Source organism: Panthera uncia, chromosome C2, assembly GCF_023721935.1.
Source record: "Panthera uncia isolate 11264 chromosome C2, Puncia_PCG_1.0, whole genome shotgun sequence".
Lineage (NCBI taxonomy): Eukaryota > Metazoa > Chordata > Mammalia > Carnivora > Felidae > Panthera > Panthera uncia.
Window position 1 is genome coordinate 136,080,239 of NC_064810.1, and position 17,111 is coordinate 136,097,349.

The following is a 17,111-nucleotide window of genomic DNA, read 5'->3' on the forward strand; positions in this document are numbered from 1 at the left end:
AAATTTTGACCAAGGCAGAGAAAGTGGAAGTGAAAGGTGGAGAGGGAGCCTGAGAGTTGCCAGAACTCCTGGCCTGAGGCAAGCCCTATGGCTGATTCTTTAATTACCTGGATCAATAAATCCCATTTTTGCTTAAGCCAGCTTAAGTTGGGGTTCTACCACATAAAGTCAAGAGGAATACTAATGAATGCAGTATGTTAAATGAGCTAGAATGAAGAGATTGAGAATATACAAGAAATACAATCCTTCCCATAGACAAAATCTTCAATTACCAGGGTGTAGAGAACGTGGAAAAATCTTATCATTATGTGTGAATACTATTCCTTTCACAATTAAAAAAAATTTTTTAACTTTTATTTATTTTTGAAGGAAAGAGAGACAGAGCATGAGCAGGGGAGGGGCAGAGAGAGAGGGGGACACAGAATCCGAAATGGACTCCAGGCTCTGAGCTGTCAGCGCAGAGCCCCATGCAGGGCTCAAACTCACGAACCGCGAGATCATGATCTGAGCTGAAGTCAGTCGCTTAACCGACTGAGCTACCCTAACACCCCTATTCCTTTTCACAATTTTATCTCTATGAGCCAAAGGTCTTTTCAATGGTATAAAAGGCAAGCTAATTTTTTGGTATCATTTAGACATATACACATTAGTTATAAAAACAGAGTATGTGGAAATCACATCAACACAGACTGTATAAACACATTTTTTGGAGGGTGATTACAAGTTAAAAACATCATTTTTATTTAAAGATTTTACCTATAATCAAAAGAAGAGTTGGGCTAGTATCAACTTTTTGAACACTAACTCTCTCACAATTAATCTTTTTTACTTTGTAAATATATTTCATCTGATAGCCAGTAAATTTTCATCAAAATATTTTACATATATTGTTTAGGCCTTATTGTAAAAAAATAAGAAAGGGAGGTGCCTGGGTGGCTCAGAGCCTGGAGCCTGCTTTGGATTCTGCGTCTCCCCCTCTCTCTCCCCCTCCCCTGCTCATGCTCTCTATCTCTCAAGAAGAAATAAACTTAAAAAAAAAAAAAACGTTTCCTTAAATTGTATTATCTAATAGTGGAGGACAAGTTCCATGTTAGAAGTAGAACTGCTGAAAATTATGACTGGCTACTCTTCGCTATCAGCTTAATTAGTAGATTGTATCTAAATTTACACTTCATTTTCAACTCAGTGATTGTGCAGCTATTTCCATTTTGGAGCTTTTTATCACGCTGGATGAGTGTTGATCCAAATTTTAAAAAAGTAAATCCCCTTAAATAAGAGTTTCCTCTAAGGGGTCTTTATTCTCTAATATTCTATGATTCTGTAATTTTGATGATGGCAATGTCTGAATAATACATTCTCTGGGAAACAAGGTCATTTAAATACCAAAACTGCCCTTGAAAAAACCACTTCAAAAATTATGAAAAGCAGTGGTAGTATGAGTCAAGTAATTCAACTGGCAAGATGTAAACTGCAGTTGAAGGGTAAGGGTGTCAGGAAAGACAATCCCCGGCTTTATCCTAACAGAACCGTAGGAGCAATGTTACAGAGCATGGCCTAGCCTTGGATGCTGGAATAATGTCATGAAAAACTGTAGCGCAGGACGAGAAGCTGAAGATCACTAGGTCAAATCTTCTGTCTTCATTGATAAATGAACCAAGGGCCAGGAAAACGAAATTACTTGCTCATGACCATAGAACTAGTGAGAGGCAGAGTCTATTCTCAAAACCAGTTCTTCTCGATTCACTCCATGCACATGCTCTTTCTCTAACGCCCTTGGCCAACCTGAGACAACTCCTTCCCCTCCTTTCTCCTTATTCCCATAAATTATTTCATGCTCTCTGCCTGAACCGAGCAGGTCTTCTTTTCTCTACCATCTCTTTATAAAGTTTCCATCTGGGAAATTCCCCAAGATACACACTTTGCCTTTCATATCTGAAATAACTTTAGCTGTTATTAAGTAACATGATAGCATAATACACACATGCATGTGTTTTTAATAAATCCATTTGTTTTCTGTATGATTTCTACCAATGGTAACAATGTTACCAATGTACTGAATTTAAAATAATCTCCTTCATTTACAGATTTATTAGTATAATCTTGGCACAAAGAATAAAGGAAAATATTTTGCCTGGTTCACAAAACACTGTTTTAATAGAAATGTGGACCCTCACCGGTTCAATGTGATAGCAGTTTCTGGAAATGCTTTTTCTAAGCATTTTACAAGTTCTGATAAGTAACTCTAAACTTAAGATTAAAATCGTTCTCAAAACCCCAATAATTTAGTTCTCAAAACTCAATAGTTTAGTTGAAACTATTAAAGGGTGCCAAGAAAATGAATTCAGAGGCAGAGTATTAATTTTTTAAAATAATTTTTAGGACATGCTGATAAAAATGATCTTGAATGGTTTTGTGGCTGAGACTTTAAAGTCAGAAACAGGAGAATCATAATGAACTGAAATTGAGTCAAATGTTCTTGAGTAGTGTGTTTCCAAAAGAATTGAAAGATACGACACATTTTAAGTTAATCCATAATATCTCCAAACATATATTATTTATCTACACTGAAGATGTCCTCTGAGGCACAAACATAATTGAGTTCAGTGGCAGTTGTGAAGGCAGATGTTTCCTAATGGGCTGACACGAAGAGCAATCATTACACGTGCAGTGAATTACATATAATACACAGACTATCCTAATCCGATCTTTTTGAATTACTCATAAACTAGCTCTTTTGAGTACTTCATATGCTTTTCTTTTGTCTTTATTTTGTAATTAAAAAACACATGCATGCTACAAATGAGAAGCACATTTCATATTTCCAAATAATCCTAGGGGGAAAAAAACCACTCATTATCTTCTTCTAATCATTTCATTCTATCATGTTGTCCTATTTTCCTACCTTGGTTTACTTTGGGAATGATAAAAGGCAGAGAGGCTGAGAATCTATCCCATGCTTAGGTCTTTAGTTTTTCAGTATTTTAAGTTTTAAATTTAATTTAAGTATAGTTAACATACAGCATTATATTAATTTCATGTGTGCAACATAGTGATTCAACAAGTCTATACATTATTCAGTGCTCATTGTGATAAGTGTACTCTTTAATCCCCATCACCTACACACCCATCCCCCCGCCCTTCCCCTCTGGTAACCATCAATTTCTTCTCTATAATTAAGACTCTTTTTCCTGGTTTATTGTTTTTTTTTTTTTCCTTTACTTGTTTTTTTTGTTTTTTTTTGGCTGTGTGTTTTTTAAATGTCACATGAGTGAAATCATATGGGATTTGTTTTTCTCTCACTTAATTTGCTTATCATTATACTCTCTAGCTCCATCCATGTTGTTGCAAATGGCAAGATTTCATTCTTTTTTATGGCTGAGTAATATTCCATTATATATGTATAGCACATCTTTTTTTAATCCACTCATCCTATCGATGGTGACTTGGGTTGCTTCCATAATTTGGCTCTTGTAAATAATGCCATGATAAACATAGGGATTCATGTGTCCTTTTGAATTGGTATTTTTATATTTTGGGAGCAAATACCCAGGAGTGCAATTGCTAGATTGTAACGTAGTTCTATTTTCAACTTGCTGAGCAAAGTTTTCCACGTTGGTTGCGCCAGTCTGTATTCCACCAATAGTGCAAGACACTATTGGTGAAGGAGCACGAGGGCTCCTTTTTCTCCACATCCTTGCCAATACTTGTTGTTTCTTGGCCTATGCTTATCTCTTGACCATGACTCATATACTGTCCAGGATATACTGTCCTTTCTTATTTAGAAGGTTCCTTACTGTATACTATTTATAAAAATATAAATAAACCCTGTCAGCCAATGTTTTCAAAACCATGCAGGTTGCTATATTCCTGTGGCTAGGTAACTACCAGAAAAAGTGTACTGTGTGCTAAGACTAAATCAATTAGGAACCAAAAAACAAACAAAAAACCCCCCCAAAAAAACCCAAAAACCCCAAAACCAAAACCAAAACAAGCAAAACCCACCATCAGTGAAATTATTTACATCTCTTGTGGGGAAAAGTTAGTTAAATTTTGTTAAGATCAACTTTAACAAATTTTTCACTTCATTATTCAGTTAATGCTCTCAAAATAGTCAATAGCTTACCCAATTGACAGAGTTAATACCCAATTAGGTAAACTGCTTGCTTAACAGGTACAGTTACTGTGTGCCTGGGTGGCTCAGTCGGTTAAGCATCTGATCTTGATTTCGGCTCAGGTCATGATCTCACGGTTCATGGGTTCAAACCCACGTCAGGCTCTGCGCTGACAGCATGGCATCTGCTTGGGATTCTCTCTACCTCTCTCTCTCTGTCTCTCTCTCAAAATAAATAAATTAACTAATTAAAAAAATAGGTACAGTTTAATAGGTATAATTTAAAAATTCTAATATTTGTTCTCATTAATTTTATGACTGCCATTTAACAGGTTTGCACAGATTGTGCAAATCACAGGCTGTGTTTGTGTTTTGAAATCCCCTCAGCACTACTGCAAGCTACATGGTGCAATGTCCATTTCACACAAAAGTCAAGTGAGACTCTTAGAAAGAGGAGCTTGCCCAGGGACAGACAAGGAGCAAATTGCTGAGCTATGGCAGAAGCCCCTGGCTGGCTCCAAAGCTTTTGCAATTTTTTTTTCTCACATGTTGCATTCCTTTCTATGTCACGTACAAGGATTTCAATAAGAGCATAAAAGTCACATACCATGACAGATCTGCCTTTCCCCCCAACCCAGCACCTCCCTCACAGTCGGTCCCCAGCCCACCCCAAGAGCAGCTGAAGATGGAATGATTGGAGGCAAAGCTGACTGCGTGTGCGTGCACACACTTATGTGTATCATGTATGTACTTAATCTCCAGGGGACTGTGATATATCCACCACGACTCAAAACACTACATCACAAAAGGAGTTGGAGGGTGCTGAGCCCTCTAGCTAAGTTTTCCTGATGGCTTAGTCAAAGGCTTAGCCATATCTTCCCAAGCCCAAGCCACACCCCCTTGGTGAATCCTGCACCCCTAACTACTCAAGCACCGTATTCTGAAGCAGGGCATTATTCCTGAACTCAACTCTTTTAAGCCATTTTAAGAATTTCTCAGGAACTTGCAGAATCTTGTGGATCTTTGACCAGATATAATTTGAGACAAAACTCAGGGATGCCCCAAAACCTCAAGCAAGGTAATAAGGAAAAAAGAAAGCAAAATTAACAGAGACGGGGAAAGCATCCTGATTCTGTTATTATACTTGATACTTATGCTGGTCATTCCTGAAAGCACAAATGGCCTGCTGACAGTTTTCTATTTGAATACCACTGCCTGTGCTGTAGAATGACTAGCACCTACGTGTCGGTTGTGCAAATCACACAGGCTGTGTTTGTGTTTTGTTGATGCATTTAGGTACCTGTGTGTGTCAGGGTTCCCACAGTCCGTTGCTAAAATGAATTGTTATACTCTGATTAACGATTTTGCCAGTCCTCCTTACCAATGAAGTCAGTAACAAGGACAGCAAAACGGGAACCAAAATATATGCTGCTCATTTGCCTCTATAAGCAAATACTCAGTGGTGGAAGCATGCTTTGCTCAAAGTTTACTCATTAAAAGAGAGGCTGGATGTATACAACGCAGATTAATTACCCCCAAATGACTGGTTGAGGTTGAATAAAATACACACTCATTAACATTCAACAGTGTTGCTCAGAGCAGAAAGGAGGGGAAAGAAAGATTAAAGTTAGATGAGAGCAAGTATATTTTCAGTATTTGAGTTGAGTTTTTCAAAGATAAATTCTTCCTTTCTCCAAGCCAAATTCTGTTGATAAGCCATGCATGAAAATGCAGACTTCAGTGACAGATTCCTTGGGTTTGAATTCTAGCTTTACTAGCTATATAACTTAAACAAATTACTTAGTATCTCTGTGCCTCAGTTTCTTCATCTGTGAAACACAGATAACGACACTGTCCAGGGTTGTTTTCATCATGACATGACTTAAAACTCACATTCAGTATGTAAACAGTGCCTAAGACAGAACTAGTGGTAAATTACTGCACCCGGATTTAAAGAAGCACCCTACCCCATTAGATGGAGGGCTACCAGTCTTGTTTCCCAATAGTTCCAGCTACATTTAGTTGTGCTAGTCATTTCCAGACCTGTTTTATTTATCTTTTTACTGTGAAAGATTTTGTTGTTACTGCTGTTCTTTTGAGAGCTGGAAAACATCCCTTTGGATCCAATAAAATAGCATAGTGGAAGTATTTTGAAAAGCATTAAGTTATATAAGCGTAAGGAAAAAGAGTAGTAAAAAAAAGGAGAGAAAGCGCTTATGTCTTTTTAGCAAATGATTACTTTTACTAAGATACCAGAAAAGATTATACCACCGGTTTGCCTAACCAAAAGAGAGTGTCTAAGCCACTACCAGGTTATCTTCAAACAAACCATTTCTAGAAAAAAAATTTTGCTATCTACCTTAATAAAAGATAAAAAGGTTCTAGTTATCTTCACTCCCCATTTTCCAATGAATAACTCATGATTTCAAAAAATCAATTTGATTTAAATGCTATACTCTCTTTGCTAATGCTGATAACACTGCTGACAATGTGTGGGTACATGCCTGGGACAGTTGTCTGGAGTTTATTTTGCATTCTTTGAACAATCTGTTAATTTAGGTGACAAGAGCTGATGATACCAGATAAGAGACAAGAAGGGAGGTAAGATCTGTCACACAACACAAAGAGTGGAAGATAATTATAAATTATGAATAATGTCTACATGTGACCAATGTACCATTGTTGCACCCACACTTGAGGGTGCATTTATCATAATCACTTCCTCTTATTTGGATATTAAGCTCACACAGTTGACATAAGCCTGTAGTTCCTATCTTCATCTGTTTGGGCTGCTGTAACAAACTACCATAGACTGGGAGGCTTATCAATAACAGAAATTTATTTCTCACAGTCCCAGAGGCTGGGAAGTTAAAGATCAAGGCACCAGCAGATTAACTGTCTGGTGAGGGCCTGCTCCTGGTTCACAGATGGCCATCTTTTTGCTGTGTCCTCATAAGGTCACTAATCGCATTCATGAGGGCTCTACTCTCATGACCTACCACCTCCCAAAGGCCCCTCCCCTCCCCAAACCATCACATTGAGCATTAAGATTTAACTTTCGAAATTGAAAGGGACACAGTCAGTTGATAGAAGCCTACAAAATTAAAAAATCAAACAGTGCAACAGAAAGTATGAAATTTTCTGGGCTTTCAGATTCCTGAGATGAATGAGCACCATATCTTTGAATGGGCCACTCTCTAGAATAATTATATATGATCTGTCCCTGCGCCAGGTGAAGCTGTGCTGTATTGACTTAAGTCTCACTGAAAAGCTCTGCTTTTATGTCTCAACTGGCATCATAACACACAATGGAGGACAAAGTACAGTCAGCAATATTTTCAACTTAAAATGCTGGAATATATCCAAGTGGATACCCTAAGCCTGAGACCTTCTTGTCATTGTTTACATGCTTGGCCTTATTTATTTGCTCAGCATTTATTTACTATAGGTGTGTGTGTGTGTGTACATACACACACCTTCTTTCCATACCCCTTTTACCTTTCTGTAGCACACATCCCTGTTGGAAACCTAGGCAACTTATGTTTTTCTGTTGCGGCTAATAGACAATCAGAAAATTACACTTACATAGAAAGTATTTCTTAACAACCTATACAATATACAATGGCAATAGGATTTTATCTGTATTACCATCCAAAGATAGGACCTTATACTCTTAAATTTATGGCAGTGTTATCTCATACACTCAACAGTTTCAGTTGTGCCAAGAATAACTCAGGGCTTCAGATCACTGAGGTAATTAACACTTGAAAATATTATAATTCCTGTGGAGGTATCATTGCAGCCTTCACTTTTTTAACGCTGGATGATCCCTAATAGGAGATTCTGGGCAGTGGCTTCTGGACCTATCTTCTCCTCCCTTCTTAGTGATTACACTTTCTTACCAGTGTTGCTGGCAGGTGTCTTATTTAAAGAAAGATATCATATGTTTTCACTTACATGTGGAACGTGAGAAACTTAACAGAAGACCATAGGGGAAGGGAAGGGGAATAAATAGTTTCAAACAGAGAGGGAGGCAAGTCATAAGAGACTCTTAAATACAGAGAACAAACTGAGGGATAATGGGGGCGGTGTGGGAGAGGGGAAAATGGTTGATGGGCATTGAGGAGGACACTTGTTGGGATGAGCACTGTATATAAGCGATGAATCATGGGAATCTACCCCGAAAACCAAGAGCCCACTGTATACACTGTGTTAGCCAACTTGACAATACATTATATTAAAAAAAAATTTTTTAACTATGCTTGGGAATTAAAAAAAATAATAAAATTATCCACAGACCAAAAATAAAATAAAATGAAATAAAATAAAATAAAATAAAATAAAATAAAATAAAATAAAATAAAGTCATTGAAGTCTTCCTGGGAAACCAAATTTTGTAAGATGGTATATAGTGATAGCATGGAAGGATGTTAAATTTCTTGCTTTCATTTCCTACCAATTTACATGGGTCTCTGAGTTTTAGTTTTTATATCAAGTAAAATATCCCCAGTAACAAATGTCTATTTCATAGGGCTATGGAGAGAGTTATAGGAAATCAAACATGTATGCCATAAAATGCACTACAAGTATAAGAGATGGTTGTTTTCCTACCTCTCTCCCATTTTGTTTCCCAGAAATATAGAGGCATTATCACAAGGCTCTGCTGAAAAGACAAAAGTAAATGGATGAATACTTGGTTGGGATTATTAAATAAGAAACCAAGAACTCCTGGCTGAGAGCATATGCTCCTCCAGGAGAGAAAGGGTAGATGATTCCATCCAGGAAAGACAAAGGGCAAGGTAAAATACACAGGAGCTATAGGGTTCTTCATGTTGTTCAAATCAGATTTTTTTCTTTTTTATTTCATCTTTTATTGAACAAATTTGATGTGTAACGCTGCCTAAGTTTAAGGTGTACAGCATGTTATCTTGATAAGTTTATATATTGTAATATGATTGCCTGTGTACTGATATTTATCCTATTACCTAAATGAAATATTATGTTTATATTAACTATGCTGTGCATTAGATCTCTAGGACTTATTTACTACTTGTTATAAGTTTGGGCCATTAAACACCATCACTCCTTTCCTATCCCCTGGAAACCACTATTTTACTGTGTTGTCTTTTTTTTTTTTATAGATTTAACTTTTTTAGATTCTACACGTAAGGGATATCATACGGCATTCATCTTTCTCTGTCTGACTTACCTCACTTAGCCCAATGTCCTCAAGATCCATCCTGGTCATTGTAAATGGGAGGATATTTTCCTTTCTCGTGGCTGAATAATATTTCACTGTATATATGTCCCACATCTTTATCCATTCATATGATGATGGACATTTGGATGGTTTCCCTATCTTGTCTATTGTGAATAATGCTACAAAAAACATCAAAGTGCATATATCTCGTCGAGTTTTGTTTTCATTTCCTTTGGGTGTATACCCAGAGGTGCAATAGCTAGATCCTCTATTTCTAATTTTTTAAGGAACCTCCATATTGTTTTCCATAGTGGATGAACTAACTTACATTCCCACCAACAGTGTGCATGTGTTGCCTTTTCACCACATTGTTTCCCGCACCTCTTCCATCTCGTCTTGATACCAGCCATTCTAACAGGTGTAAGGTAATAGCTCATTATGATTTTGATGTGCATTTTCATGGTGATTAGTAGCGAACATCTCTTCATTTGTCTGTTGGCCATTTTTTCACATCCTCTTTGGAAACATGTCTATCTTCCACCCATTTTTTAACTAGTTTTTTTCCTTATTGAGTTGATTGAGTTGTTTATATATTTTGTATATTAACTCACTATCAAATACATGGTTTGCAAAAATTTTCTCCCACTCTCTAGGTTGTCTTGTTACTTGTTTCTTTTGCAATGAAGCAGCTTTTGAGTTTGATGTAGTCCCCCCTTTTTTATTTTTTGCTTTTGTTTGTGCTTTTTGTATCATTTATAACATTATATAATGTTATAATATTATATATAATATAGCATAATATTACTATCTATACTCATTATACTATACATTGAGTCTCTATGGCCTATTTGCTACTAGTTGCAAGTTAAATTGTAAACTAAAATTATTGCCAAGACCAACACTAATGAGCTTCTTCTGTATTTTTTGTTTTAGGAGATTTATTGTAGAAAGTCCTATTAGAAAGTCCTCTGACCGTTTACAAGTTAATTTTTGTGAGTGGTGTGAGATGGGAGTCCAGTTTCCTTGTTTTGAATGTGTTTCACCAGTTTTTCCATCACCATTTGTTGAAAAGATTACCTTTCTCACTGGATACTTTTGGCTCTCTTGTTGAATATTCGTTAGCCAGATATGCTGGGGTTCAGTTCTGGGCTCTCTATTCATTCTATTGATTGATGTATTCATTTCTGTGCCAATAGCATACTGATTTTATCACCATGGCTTTGTAGTATATTTGAAATCCCAAAGCATTATACTTTGGGCTCTGTTCTTTTCTCTCGAGATTGCATTGGCTATCTGGGGTCTTTCATGGTTCCAAACAAATTTTAGGACTGTTTCTTCTCTTTCTGTGAAGAATGCCTTTGGTATTTCCACAGGGATTGTGCTGAATCTGTAGATGGCTTTGTGTAGTATGGCCATTTTAACAGTATTAATGCTTTTTTAAAAAATTTATTTATTTTTGAGAGACAGAGTGAGACAGAGCAAGAGTGGAGGAGAGTCAGAAAAACAAGGGAGACACAGAATCCAAAGCAGGCTCCAGGCTCCAAGCTGTCAGCACAGAGCCCAATGCAGGGCCTGAACTCACGAACTGCAAGAAGGCTTAACCAACTGAGCCACCCAGGCGCCCCAACAGTGTTAATTATTTTGATCCGTTAACATCTTCCATTTGTGTCTTTAACTTCTTTCAGCAAAATTTTGTAGTTTTCATTGCACAGATCTGTCACTTTTGATTAAATTAATTCCTAAGTATTTTGTTTTTGATGCTACTATGAATGGGATTATTTTATTTCTTCTTCAATGCTTCATCATTACTTTGATTCCTCTATGTAGATTTTGTATCCTGCCACTTTACTGAATAAATTAATTCCCACAGGGTTTTTTTTTTTGTTTTTTGGGGGGCTTTTTTGTTTTATTTTACTGATTCTGTAGGATTTTCTATATAAAGAATCCTATTACCAACAAATGACAATTTTGCTTCTTCCTTTCCAATTTGCATGCCTTTCATTTATCTGTCTTGCCTAATTACTCTAGCTAGGACTTTTGAACAGGAATAGTGAGAGTGGGCATTCTTGTCTTGTTCCTGATCTTAGAGGCAATATTTTCAATTTTTCTCCATTGAGTGTATTGTTAGCTGTAAGACTGTCAAATATGGCTTTTATTATATTGAGATATGTTCCTTTTATAACAGGTCTGTTAAGGGTTTTTGTTAGGAAAGAATGTTGTATTTTGCCAAATGCTTTTTCTGCATTTATTGAGATACGATTTTTATCTTTCATTTTACTGATGTGATTTCTTACACTTATTAATTTGCATGTGTTAAACTATCCTTACATTCCAGGGATGAATCCCACTTGGTCATAGTGTATAACCCTTTTAATGTGTTCTTCAATTAAGTTTGCTACTATTTTGTAGAGAATTTTTGCATCTATATCTGTCACGGATGTTGGTCTATACTTTTCTTGTGGTATCCTTATCTGGCTTTGATATCAAAGTAATACTGGCCTCATAGAATGAGTTTGGAAATGTGCCCTTTTCCTTGATATTTTGGAAGAGTGTGAGGAATATTGATGTTAATTCTTGTTTAAACATTTGATAGAATTTTCCAGTAAAGCCATCTGGTCCTGGAGTTTTCTATGTTAGGAGGTTTTTTTTTAATTTATTGATTTCATCTCCACTCATTATTGGTCTGTTCATATTTTCTTTTTCTTATTCAGTCTTGGTAGGTTGTATGTTTCTAGAAATGTACCCATATCATTTGTTGGCATATAATTGTTCATAATAGTTTCTTCTGATTCTGTGTATTTTTGTAGTAACAGTTGTAATGTCTTATTTCTAATTTTATTTGGGTCTGTTTTCTTAGTCTAAATAAAGGCTTTTCAATTTTATTATTTCAAAGAATCATGTCTTAGTTTTGTTGATCCCTTCTGTTGTTTCTCCAGTCTCTATTTCATTCATTTCAGCTCTGATCCTTATTTTCTTCCTTCTGCTAATTTTGGGCTCATTTTGTTCTTCTTTTCCTAGTTCCTTCAGGTAAAAAGTTAGGTTGTATATTTGAGATCTTCCTAATTTTTAATATATGTATTTATTGCTATCAACTTTCCTCTCAAAAGTAGTTCTGCTACATCCTATGATATTTAATATGTTGTGTTTGCATTTTCACTTGCTTAGAGATAATTTTTTATTCTTTTAATTTATTCTTTGACTCAATGGTTGTTTATAAGTTTGTTATGCAATTTCCACATATCTGTAGATCTTTTCACACTCTTCTTATTACTGATTTCTTTATAGGTTACAGTCCTTTTTTCCCCTGGCTCCCCTTACAGTTCTTTATTGTTGACTTTTGACAGTTTTCATGTGTCTCGGAGAAGATCTTTTTGCATTGAGATAAGTGTTCTATTAGCTCAATATTCTTCGGTATCCAGTTCCTCCCCCGAGTTTGGGAAGTTCTTAGCTATTATATATTTAAATACACTCTCTTCTCCCTTCTCCCTCTTTTCTCCTTCTGAGTTACCTAGTATTCTCATGTTGGCTTTTGTAATGGAGTCAGGTGGTTCTCATAGGGTTTCTTCACATTTAATTTTTTTTAATGTTTATTTATTTTTGAGAGAGAGAGAGAGAGAGCGCGCACGCGCAAGTGGGAGAGGGGCAGAGAGACAGGAAGACACAGAATCTGAAGCAGGCTCCAGGCTCTGAGCTGTCATCACAGAAGTCAATGTGGGGCTCAAACTCACGGACCATTAGATCATGAGCCAAGCTGAAGTTGGACACTTAACCAACTGAGCCACCCAGGAGTCCCAGGGTTTCTTCACTTTTAAAAAATATTAATTCTCTCTCTCCTCTTCCACCTGAATCATTTCTTTGTTTCTATCCTTGAGGTCACTAATTCTCTCTTCTACATGATCTGTTTTATTTCCACTGCATTCCAATTCATTCTTCATCTCACTGACTTCCTCAGCTCCAGCAATTTGTTTGGCTCTTTTACAGAATTTCAATTTCTTTGATAAAGTACTCCTTCTGTTTATTAACTTTATTCCTAAGATCATCATACTCGAGTTTTCTCGTAGCCAGTTGAATTTCTTCGCGAAAGCTATTTTAAATTCTGTATCACCAACTCTGCTGCCACCACCGACCCCACCACCACTTCCCTTGCTCCTCTGCCTCCCTTATGATTCAATCTTCCCACTTTCAGGTGCACGGGTAAATGGTTCTCTCGGGTGTCCTGGTGTGCTCTGCAGAGGCATCCATTGTTGTTGTCATTATGGAGGTGTGACTAGTTGTACATCAAACAGGAGAGAAAATGGCAACAACTCACACTACCACGATTCTTATGTCACTCCTGGGGTCTTTTCTTAGGTAAAACTTAAACTCGCCAAAGTTATTTCCCATTCCACATCAGAGAGGAGCAGTACAGATGTTCTCAAGTTTTCAGTGGGTGAAATGACTGAGAAGCCATACAAACAGTGCAACTCTTCATAAAGACAATAGCAAGTGGAGCAGGCATTTTTCAAAAGTTTGTTAAAGACGGAATTATCTTAAATTCTGTAAGTACACATCTATACAATAGCTAGAAAAGTAAAAATGCAGCTGTTGAAAAATGTGTTTAACACTAGACCTTTCAGAGACTGAAAATTCTCTGGAATGATAAAAAGCATCTTGATACATGCTTACGCTGAATGAACAGAAAGCTTCTATATCCTTCAGTTCTTACTGAAGTGTAGTGCCTATTATCAAGTCCAAAGTTGATAAGAGATGGAAATAGGTAGGTAACATGAGCTCTGGTTGACAGAGATTGAAGACTAATTGGATAAGCCAGAAGCACTCTTACAGAAAGGGGTCTTACCAAGAGTTAGCACAGTCTACCTCTGCTCCAAGTTATGTATACTATGTAGAAAGTTGTTTCTTAACAAAACAATACACAGAATGGAATGGGATTTTATCCGCACCACTATCCAAAGGCAGAACCTTACACCCTTAAATTTATGGCAAGGTCATTGTCTATACCCTACAGTTTCACTTGTGCCAAGACGCATCAAAAAAGGTAGATATTCTGAGTTGTATGGACAAGGATGGTCACATGTTGGCTACCCAGAGCTCACATCTGGCTAAAGTGGAGAACCATGTTGCAAAAACACTTTACCAGGTAATCCATATGTTGTAGTTATCTGCTCCAGGTGAGAAATGAACTCTATATCCTTAGCCTCAAAAGTGAAAGTTATAACCAATTGTGCAAATGATTCCCACTACTAAAATTTAGCTAAGGAGTACCATGACATTCTTCGGTCCTGAAAGGTCATCATGTATAAATATTACCCATTTATTTCTTCTAAAGTACTTATAATAAGCCTCATTTTCCCACATTTCTTTTGTCCATCTGCTAGTTTAAATAATTTTTCACTTGAAAGGATCACATGTTATTATTTTGCTTTCTTAAGTATAATCAACCCTCTTTTGTCAATTTTTTAAATACCTGTATGTATGTACACAGACTGACCACACACCTACATACTCATTGTATCATGGCAGAACTAAAAGAAGGTATTTCAGCGATCGCCTTATAGCAAGAAGTTTTTCCAATCACATCTTTCACAAAGCAATACTTGCTTTCATCTGACAACCTGATTTCCTTTTAAATTACATGGGGTAGCTTCTTTCCCTTGATTCCTCTATGTGTATCTAAGTTCTGACCCACTCACTGGTTTTCCTATAATTTTTTTTTTAACGTTTTTTATTTATTTTTGGGACAGAGAGAGACAGAGCATGAACGGGGGAGGGGCAGAGAGAGAGGGAGACACAGAATCGGAAACAGGCTCCAGGCTCCGAGCCATCAGCCCAGAGCCTGACGCGGGGCTCGAACTCACGGACCGCGAGATCGTGACCTGGCTGAAGTCGGACGCTTAACCGACTGCGCCACCCAGGCGCCCCTCCTATATTTTTTTTTAACTCAATATATCCAACAGAGGCATTTTATTATCAAACAAAAATAATATTTCCCCGCCTCTTTTTCCTTGGTATTTCTAGCTTAACTGATAGTATACAGAAATGACCCTCACAAGAAGAATGAGGGAATCCAAAAACCTTGTCAGGATACACACACTCTTGAAATTAGATTAAGAGGAAAACAATAAAACCTATTGGGTCTTTGTAACAATACAGCCAACAACTTGGATTTCTTCCAAGATTATTTTTGAAAAATTTCATTTAAAAACTCTAGCCCCCTATGATCAGAAATGTATGAGGGGAAGGGATTCTTCATTTTTACCTTTAAATTCTGTATCGTTTTCAAAGAACCTTTCCCATCCGGCGCAACATGGAACATCTCTGAATCCAATCTAAGTTTTAGCTTCTCAAATATCCAGATGGGGTCCTGAGGACTTATTTTTATTATTTCATAGACTTAATAAAAATTGCTAGTTTTTATTTAAGCTGAGGATAGGCAGACTAACTAAAACTGTCACCAACTATAGGACTTTAACCTAACATCATTATTCACTTTCCCTCATGGTCATTAGAAACTCTTGCTGCTATTTCATGTGTCCATAGATTTAACATAAAGAGGAGAAAAATGAATTATTACTTTATAGTCTTTCTTGCTTCCTAAGTGCCATTTCTCAACACATCACACGCATTCAAAAACACATAACTCAATACTCCTTTACTGATAGAAAACTTGGAAAAGTATGAATCCCTGAGGGTCTGGTCATTTAGTCTTACTTTGAAATTCCTTTAACTACACACATTTGAAACATGTTCCAGAAGTCTCTTGGTTTGTTCCCCAGACACATCATACACAGACCTCCCTCAAGCTCAGAAGATAATGTATTAATACGTCCTTTTTCTGTCCTTATGTAAACACTCTAGAGTTCAAGACTCTCCGACAGTAACTACTAGTCAATAAAAACAAATTTGCTTCTTGAAAACTCCAAGAAAAAAAGAGCAGCAATATTGTATGAATCAATATGCTACTTCACCATATTCTATTGTATTCTGACTCAGCTACTTCTTTGTCTCCTATCTGTATTGATAATCTATTCCCTTCAAACTGCAACACATACCCTCTGGTATTTTATTTATTAATTGTCCCCAGTCAGTTCCTTTGCTGAAATATATGTTCATTTCTGTCCTTCTTCCCAACTACTTCATCATAAACTATAGATATTTTGCCCATCGGCATCATAAACACCTTTTGCTAATCTATACTTGCTAATCAATTTTTTCTCTCTAGGACTGAGACTAGTCCTTCATTCTTAAAAGAAATTACACAATAAGTAACTTCCTTTTTGTACATCCCAAGTTTCCCCAAATTTCCCCTCATAAGTTTTTTTTCTTCTTTTAGTTTATTTATTTGAGAGGGAGGGTGGGAAGGAGGAAGAGATAGAGCACGCACACGCGCACAAGAGGAGGAGGGGCAGAGAGAGAGGGAGAGAGAGAATCCAGAGAGAATCCCAAGCAGGCTCTGCCTTGTCAGCAGGGACCCCAAAGTGGCCTCAATCCCACAAACTGTGAGATCACGACCTTGGACAGAATCAAGAGTTGGTCACTTAACCAACTGAGCCATCCAGGTGCTCCTCTCCTGAGAAGTTTTAATTTCTTAATTTCTATGGTGATTTTCTGGCCAAGCCTACACATGGCCCTTGTGAATATACACACAGCAGCAGCTGACAAAAATAGGATTCTGTAAAGTGTGAAGAATCCTAAAATTACAAGAATGACACTACCAAAAAACACCCTGCTCCCACTGAAACATCTGAGACACAGCCATGAGAAAGGAAGGAAGGAATCCACCTCTAAAGTGAGAATATGGTG

At 36.9% G+C, this 17,111-nt stretch overlaps 1 protein-coding gene across 1 annotated transcript in view; it reads right to left on the reverse strand.

Moving 5' to 3' along the window:
* Positions 1–17,111, reverse strand: part of ZNF385D (zinc finger protein 385D) — a 1,296,755-nt gene that overhangs the window by 994,709 nt on the left and 284,935 nt on the right. The window lies entirely within an intron of this gene.